At 35.4% G+C, this 9248-nt stretch overlaps 1 long non-coding RNA gene across 2 annotated transcripts; it reads left to right on the forward strand.

The window, feature by feature from the left end:
- The first annotated feature begins 3482 nt into the window (after window positions 1–3482).
- On the forward strand, window positions 3483–6562 carry LOC145105294 (uncharacterized). Of its 2 annotated transcripts, none has more exons than XR_013707274.1 (4): window positions 3483–3888; window positions 3966–4261; window positions 4943–5024; window positions 5977–6562. It is a non-coding gene; the product is annotated as an uncharacterized LOC145105294 (long non-coding RNA). The 2 variants fall into 2 exon arrangements; XR_013707269.1 differs by having other exon boundaries at window positions 3487–3888; window positions 3966–4011.
- The last annotated feature ends 2686 nt before the right edge of the window (window positions 6563–9248 follow it).

A 9248-nucleotide genomic window follows, 5' to 3' on the forward strand; every position in this document is an offset into this window, starting at 1 on the left:
CACCGAACGTCATTTTTTTCACTTCGTTTTTTTCACACCTCTACTATACATGATTATCTAGACTTTCACCAAGTTATACCTAATATATATGTGTGTATAGCTATGTGCACCTTTCGATCTATTACTCCTTTCATACCGTTGCTCCTTTCACATACATTCACACATAAACACATACATGCATACACATACACAACATTCACATACATACAAATACATATATAAGATTCTCATACATACATACACATACATATACATTCACACATACCTATAGACAGATACACACATATATATACATACATACACATATATTCACACATTCACACATACACACATACACATACATTCACACATACACTTACATTAACACATACACATACACACATGTACATACATCCACACAACTCGACTATGCTCCATGCATGTCCTATACCCATCCTAGGTCAAAATAAAGGAAAATGAGGGCAAAGGTCCAACTGTAAAGTTACTAACCTTATGGATCCTATGCATGCTACCCAACCCAAGAGCTTTCGGACTTACAAAGGTCCAACTGTATCGACAACAAATCTTGGCGAAACAATGGTACGAGAAGCTTTCTCCCCAGTTCTTTGGACCTTATCGAGTCATGAAAAAATTTGCACCAGTTGCCTATGAACTTGAGCTTCCTCCCACTTCTCGCATTCACCCCATCTTCCATGTTTCAATGCTCAAACCATCCAAATTTTGCTCATCGTCTGGTTCGTGTGTATATGCATGTGTGTATGTGTTTCTATGTGTATGTGTTTCTAAGTGTGTCTATGTATATGCATGTGTACGTGTATGTGTGTATGTATGTCTATGTGTATGTGTATGTTTGTACGTATGTGTAACGTCCCGATTCTCAGGTATTAATAATATTGAATCCTTTGAGTTTTTAGATCTACTCGACGAGTTGGTCTCCCTACTCGTCGAGTAGTAGCGGGTGGGTCCGTGAAGTTTAATGACCTACTCGCCGAGTCCAAGAGGGGACTCGACGAGTAGGAGCTGGCAGATGAAACCCTAAATCCCGGGGTTGTGCACCCTATTTAAGGAATCATAAGCCTCCCTTGGCTTCTTTACAGTCCTTTGAGAGTCTAAGAAAACCCTAATCCGTGTGGTGCTTCTTCCTTGTGTGTTTTAAGCCTTGGTGAGTGGATCTTTGAGGAGAAGAGCTTGGAGGGCAAGAGGCTAGGAGCAAGGAATCAGAAGTCTACCTCAGATTAGCATTATTGAAGGTATTAAGTCGCCACCTTCACTTCATTTTCCTTCTAGACCTCTTTTGGTTGAGATTTAGGGTTTTTATGGCTTGATTGCGAGGTTTATGTGGGATATGAGCTAGATCTGAAGTTGTAACTTCAGATCTGGACTCTGCTTGGGTTTTAGAGTCATAAAGCTCTGAGCTTGGCCTTGAATGAAGCCTTCCTTGAGTGTGAAACCCCATTGTGAGTTTGGATTTGACATTAAGAGCCTTTTTAGCCATGTGTGCACGTAAAGTTTGCAACTTTACGTGAAAAGCAGGCCTTAGAAGCTTGGATCTGTAATTTAGAGCCACTGCATGGCTTAAAAGAGTTTGTATGGCTTAAGGACTGTAGGGACTCGGTGAGTCGCAAGGTTGACTCGGCGAGTCATATGAAGATAGGCCTGGACCCGACGAGTTGGATGAACAACTCGGCGAGTCCGATGGAGATTTCCGTAGACTCGACGAGTTGAAGGAACAACTCGGCGAGTCGGTTAAGGTTTTCCCCAGCTGATGATGCATGTGATCTTGTCGAGTCGCAAAAGGGGAAAACTCGACTGGTGGCCTTAGAATTTCGATCAAACCTTAGAAACTCGACGAGCCACCCCGGTGACTCAGCGAGTGGGCTATATCCCGAGAGACTCGACGAGTCATTAGATGTACTCGGCGAGTTAGGGTCAACATGGACTGTTGACTTGACCTTGACTAAAGTTGAACAAGGTTGACTTTGGGGGGCGGGGGGTAATGACTAGTTATGGTATGACACTTTTAGGCAGTTGAGTTGGAGCAGCACGTGGGGCATACTTGGTCGCAAAGTGTCAGTTCAGAATTCGTGTCAGGTGAGTCTTCTCACCATACCTATGGGTCTAAGGCACCAAGGCCGACCCATTATGTGAACATGTTATGTGTGTACCATTCTTTTATTAATTGATATGTTATGTGATATTATATTGGCATGAAAGACCCCGGGGGGGGGGGGTTACCTACGGATTTTCTTTATTTATGACATTTTTGGCACCGAACGTCGTTTTTTTCGCTTCATTTTTTTAGCACCTCTACTAGACATGATTATCTATACTTTCACCAAGTTATACCTAATATCTATGTGTGTATAGTCATGTGCACCTTTCGATCTATTACTCATTTCGTACCGTTACTCCTTTCACATACATTCACACATAAACACATGTATGTGTGTATGTGTGTACGCATGTGTGGGTGTGTCTAAATGTGTCTATGTGTATGTATGGGTGTATGTGTGTTTTAGTGTGTTTATGTGTATGTATGTATGTATGGGTGTATGTGTGTCTAAGTGTGTCTATGTGTGTGTATGTATGTATATATGTGTGTGTATGTGTATGCATGGGTGTATGTGTCTCTAAGTGTGTTTATATGTATGTGTGGATGTGTATGTGTATGTGTTTCTAAGTGTGTCTATATGTATGTATGTGTATATGTATGTGTGTATGTATGTCTGTGTACGTGTATGTGTTTCTGAGAGAGAGAGAGAGAGAGAGAGAGAGAGAGAGAGAGAGAGAGAGAGAGAGAGAGAGAGAGAGAGAGAGAGAGAGAGAGATCTGAAACCTTGGATGGTCTTTGGGTTTAAGATGGTTTTTAGTTAACATTCAAGATAACGTTGATCTTAAATATCATTCTATATATTCTTCGTAAGCAATTTATCTGACAATGAAATAAACATCAGGTTTTCCGTTGCTTTGGTAAATGTTGTTCTATTATAATGATGAATCATTGGGATCCCTTTTTCCCGTTTTGACGCTCAATGTCACGTCAGCGCACACCACAATTCATTAGTTCCACAAAAGCGGCCACATCATCATGGAGTGCCAAATTAGCGTGCCACGTCACGCAACGTAACCACTTAAGTGATCAAGATTAAAACAAATTAGAAAAATCAATGTTTTAATTTAAACAAAAAAATAGTTTTGAAATCAGAAAAGTCAAAATATAATAATTTTTATGCGATTTACCTAAAAATAATATGTATTGTGTTTTTTTTTTTTTTTCAAACCTGATTCACATATTTTATCTCTATAACTAAAGCTTTATAATTTTATAAATCGAATTATATGAAAACAAAATATATCCATAATAATACAATTAATCGTATTAAGGTTTTCAAAACAATAAAAGTTGTTCAAAGATTAGAATAAATAATCTGAGTTTTATCCATTTTTATTATCCATGAAAACTTGAAAAGTACTCACTCATTAATCCATTAATCCATTTTAGCGGGATATTTGACGAAAAATTCTAATTTCCCTCCTAGGTTTCCTCTGTCATCCCAATTCCTTATCTGCTTTCCCTCTTTTCTTTCGCTACCACGACGTCGATCCCCAGAGACCTTCCAATTCCTCTCCGATCTACATACAATCGCCGACTGCCTCTCTCTTCGCCAGTGACACCGTCGCCTCCGTCCGATCCAGCGACGCCGCCTCGCCATCGCTGATTGGCGTGTTTTATTCCTTGTTTTTCCACAACTCAGGCTTGACCGCCCCCGTCTGTGACTTGTACAGCTCCATCGCCGGCGCACAGCCCCGTCGCCGTCGCACAACCTCGTTGCTGTCGCACAGCCCCGTCGTCGCCGCACAACCTTCCTTTGACAGTTCCATCTCCACGTATGCAATTTCTTCTCTTTCTCTTTCTCTCTCTCTCTGGATCTTTACTCTTAATTCTTCTTTTTGATTTCCTTCAGGCGACATTGAAGTATCACATATGAGTTGTCTTTGGCCTTGTGGACGGTATTCCCCTTTTCAATTTCATTACATTTGTTTGTTTTCATTTAGGGTCATATTCCGAGATCTTTTAGTCAATTCTTCGATGAAAAGCTCACATGCTTTTGAAAACACAAGTCTCTTGAAATCATCTGCATGTCTACACTTGATTTCTTCATAATCTTCTTGATTCTTGCTAATGGAAACAAATGGGGCCTCCTGATAAAATCCCAGAATATACACCAGCTTGCCTCATCTCAAACAAAATGGCTCAATGGTAAATACGAAATAAGATCTTGTTTTGATGAATCAATAGAGATGATTATCTAAATTATGATTTATATGCAGGTCTTGTGTAAATTTTGATTTATGAGGTGGTTTTTAGCTATAATTTCAGTGATAAGCATGCTGATATGTGACTTGACTGATTTTTAGCTATAATTTATGTGATAAGCATGCTGACTTGTGTAAATTATGATTTATGAGGTTGTTTTTAGCTATAATTATGATTCATACATTCATATAGTTGATGAGTTCTGATATCTGTGATAACCAAGCTTGTTTCTGATTTTTGTGCATACATTGACAACATTGTTCCTGATTTTTAATTTTTGGTGTGAATTTATTATCTCTGGTCTGTGTTTTTTGAAATCCGGTTTGTTTCCTGCATCCTATTTTTATTTTATCCATTACTAGCATTATACTTTGGAAATCTATCCAACAAGATAAATTTTACATAAAACATTGTTGGAAGGTGAAGAGATGAAAGTATAATGTTGTAATAAAAAAGTACATTGCTGTATTTAACTGTATAAATATGATTGTGGGATTATTTCTCAATGAACATTGTATTTTTTTCACCATTTGGATGTTTCCCCATAAATAAGTTTGCTCCTATTGTGGTTTAAAATTTGACAACATTTACTAATTATATGTGTTTGACTAACCATTTTTCTAGGTGTGGGTGTTGCAAGGCAACAAGACAAACACAACTTGAAAAACAATTTGCGACTTTTATGTGAGAATTCATTAACCACCCGGTAATCCACCAAATGATTCTCATTTTTTATGTGTTAAACACTTAGTAGTTGACACTTTGAATGTATAGATGATATCGTTTATTGTAATGTTTATTTTTGAAAAATGATGTTTTTTTATAATGTGTTAAACACTAAGTAATGTGTTTGGCGTTTGTAGTTTAACTTAATGAATTTTTACTTCATTTTGGCAAGAATTAATTGAATTGTACTAAAGTACAATGTTATAACCGACAATGTTTATTATAATGTTTAATAGTTTTGTGGTAAAATAAGAGTTTATTTTTATAAGTTTAATGTATTGGATTTTTTTTTCTGCATTTTAAGCAGAAAAAAAATTCTTTTTTTTTAAAATTTTTGTACTCATTTTAGTGACGGAATACCTACAGAAATACCGTTGGTAATTTTTTCCGTCGGAAATCCGTAGGTAACAAAGTCAATGTCAATGAAAGCGGTCCCGTTGATAATCCGTAGGAGATCCGTCGCTATTTCTTTCCGTAGGTATTCCGTAGAAAAATTTGAGTCGTCAATAATCCGTAGGAAATCCGTCGGTAAATTACCTACGGAAAAGTGTCGTCGGTATTCCGTAGGTAATCCGTTGCTAACATTTACCCACGGGCGATTATGTTACGGCACATTTTCCGTCATAATTCCGTAGGTAAAGCCGTATACCTACGGATTGTGCCGTAGGTAATTTAAGATTTTCTAGTAGTGAGTCTTGAATGGATATATTGATATACAGTGGTTATATGCCCCCATAGTATATGTTAGAAGTCTCTGTTTCAACAAAGACGGATGTGTTTGGTTTTGGTGTTTTGTTGCTTGAAATAGTAAGCAGCAAGATGAATCATGGGACCTATGATGTGGAACACCCACTCAACCTTCTAGGGCTTGTAAGTTATTTGAGTTTCTTCATTTGATTAACATCTCTATATATGTTGCATAAATGTCTCAGGCATGGGAACTGTGGAATAAAGGCAGAGGTTTGGAGTTGATGGATCAAGTACTGGAAGATTCGTGCACTCCAAAGGAAGTACTGACATGCATCCATGTGGGTCTGCTGTGTGTTCAAGATCATGCTATGATTAGACCCACCATGTCAGAAGTTATTTCTATGCTCACAAATGAAAATATGCATCTACCTGAGCCAAAACGACCAGCCTTCTTCATTGAGAGGCATGATCCAGATTCAGCAAGAGATGATAATTTGGGAAATGTCTCAGTAAATGGGCAATCAGTTTCGATTTTGGTGGCGAGATAAAAGTCAGGAAAAAAAAGGCATAATCCAATTATGTTATGTGTCACTGAATCTAGACTATCGACTTGAAGTTTGATTTCATGCACCAATCTGATATTTTTATTTAGAACTAAAACCCATGCTAATGCCATTCTGAAAACGATCATAACCTGGGGCTGTTTTTTTCTACTTTGTTCCGTGATGGGGTGCGTTGCAAACACAATGCTATAATGTATCTATAAGAGTTAATAGATGTATTGATTGTATGATTAATACATGATGAAAAGATCGATTCATGCTAAAATTTATATGAAACTATAACCAATGCATACACCGTAGAGGAAACTAAGTCCATGCTCGAATGCAAAATAAAAAGATAACTGATAAAGCATCCGTTACAAGGAAAGTGCCTTTTTGACTATTTTCACTCGTAAATGATAAACCCTTGTAACCGGTTCATCAGTGATCAATAAATGATCAATAAAGACAAACTTTGTGCACAAAAGCAAAAGAATATAAAAAGATAAACATCAGATTGAAGAAAATATTGGATGGCATACCCATTTTCACAATTGTGATCCTGTGGTGGATACGTGGTTGGCTTTGAGTGGTCATTTTTTTATAATTTAAATAACTATTTATTAGATAAAATGGATTAAAAGTTACGTAAAGATTGATCATTACTATAATAAAAAAAATAAACAGATCACATGCAAAAAAATAAATAAATAAATAAAGGTGGAGGAGGGAGGAATCAATGTTCTTCTTTCTCATGCATGTCATTGAATTTTCAAAATCACTTTGAATGTGAATTAACTCACAGGTTCACCAACCCGTTCGAATGAAATAAAGCCTCCAAATCGCTAAGCCCATTGTTCACGGCGACGTTTCCTAGCAGTATTGCCGGTACCGCCCTATCCTAGCTGTACAACCCGCAACGACTCCTTCCTGCCTAACAGGAAAAAAATGCTCCAAGTTCTATCATAAAACTTTGGAGGGTTTTAGCCAAAAGATTGGCTTCGGACCGGTCCCGAAAAAAAGATCGAGTGGACCGGCTCAAAACTATCTGGGACCGGTCTGGAAAAAAAACGAACTGTTCTGAGACCAGTTTCAAAAAAGACTAGATCGTTTCAAAATCGATGCGGTCTTAAAAAGAACAGAAACGAAAGTTTATATACATATAATGTATATGTTAATTGCACATTATTTAATCATATTATTGACTTCTTCCATAGTTCCATTCTTTCTTTTATTAAATTTTTGCATATCTTTTGTATTAAACTTAATGTATTATTTTGGTGTTTAATTACTGATTCAATATTAAACCATTACTAAAAGAAAATAACACATTAACTATGTGTTTAATTACTGATTCAATATTAAACATTTGGTGCTACCGTCCTAACATATTTAATTTGATATATCAAAATCATGTATGTCATAGATAAAAAGAAAATAACACATTAACTATGGTGAGGCCCTCCCTTAACAATCGGCAATAAGGGAAGCCGCGATAGGCTTTGGAAACTCATTTTATTCATCTAAAGAGTGTGAAATTGACACTCATAAGTTCCTTCGTATCAAAAATAATATGGGTGAAAAACATCTAGGTTATATTTGACAAGACACAAATGACTTATTTTTTGACTTTTTTAGGATATTAGGTTTGTCAAATCAAAAAATAACTTATATGATTTTTTTTCAAATCTACTCAGACTAGCATTTCAACAAATTTATTGAGTTTTTTTTTTCAAATATATCATTTATTAATTATAAAATAAAAAACCAATCTTTACGTGCCCTTTTATATAATTTTACATATTTTATCTAGTTTTACCAAAAATATTTATTATCGGTTAAAGTTTACACTTACTTTTCATATAACAGCCAAAAATGTGGTTTTAACATATAACTAATATAATCTACTCTAATAAATAAAAGTTTTTTTTTGCCACATGTCACACTCTCATTCAGTTTAATAAATGTCATTTTGTGGTTATTTTAAATTAATTTCTTTTCCACATATCATTTTATGGCTTTTCTAATTTAATAAATTTCACATAATATTTTAATGTAATAATTACAATAAATGTAGTTATAAATGAATATCAATTTCATTAATGGACTTACCTTCTTATTTCAAAATTCTCAAATTAAAGCTTATTAGTTTATTTTGTTTATTTATCAAAATTTAAAAGATAAAAAAAATCAATTTTAATATTCATTATTTTTCTTATTTTCTTATAAATCTAAGGTTCTTAAATATTTAAACATTTATATTTAATTTTTTTAATTAACCCATATAATATATGGGTCTTACCCTTAGTAAAAGTATAAACAAAAGACCTTTACAAATGCAAAGTTTATTATCAGTTTGACTTTGGAAGCTTTGGATCATATTTGGGCTTCTGTTCAGACCATACTTTGGAGTTTGGATGATTTTTTTAATTGAAAAGTATGTCAGCTAAACCAGTGTAGGAACCGGGTCAGCCTGTTTAGGCTTTTTCAAACTTGGGCCCAACTTTGCTCATTTGCCGATATTAAAGAGTAAAGACTATAAGGTCCGATTCTATCATTATACATTCGAATCAAACCAACTACTTTTTTTTAGGAAAGATTGGTATGACAGACAACAAATAAACCAAACATCTCAATATGACAAGTTAAACACGAAGAAATCACAACTTGAATACCATGTCATAACAATAATTCAAACAACTGTCCCAAAACTGGATCTAGTCATCTTTGCTCTTAAATTTTGTTATGTCATAACGTTCTCATTATAATTTATTATAGAAATTCAAGATTACTTTGCAATAAAATATGGAATGGAGTGACCAATAAGAAGTGATGATGGCGTTTGATGGGACGGTGCCAAAAGTTGGATGCCATAATCATCCAAAAACACGGGTCCCTTTAAACTTTGTCTTTTCTAGAACATAATAATTCAAACAGCCTTGCCTGAGTTTCCTTTGTATTTGTATTTATCA

This window comes from Lactuca virosa, chromosome 1 (assembly GCF_052849685.1).
Source record: "Lactuca virosa cultivar CGN04683 chromosome 1, Lactuca_virosa_CGN04683_v6, whole genome shotgun sequence".
NCBI lineage: Eukaryota > Viridiplantae > Streptophyta > Magnoliopsida > Asterales > Asteraceae > Lactuca > Lactuca virosa.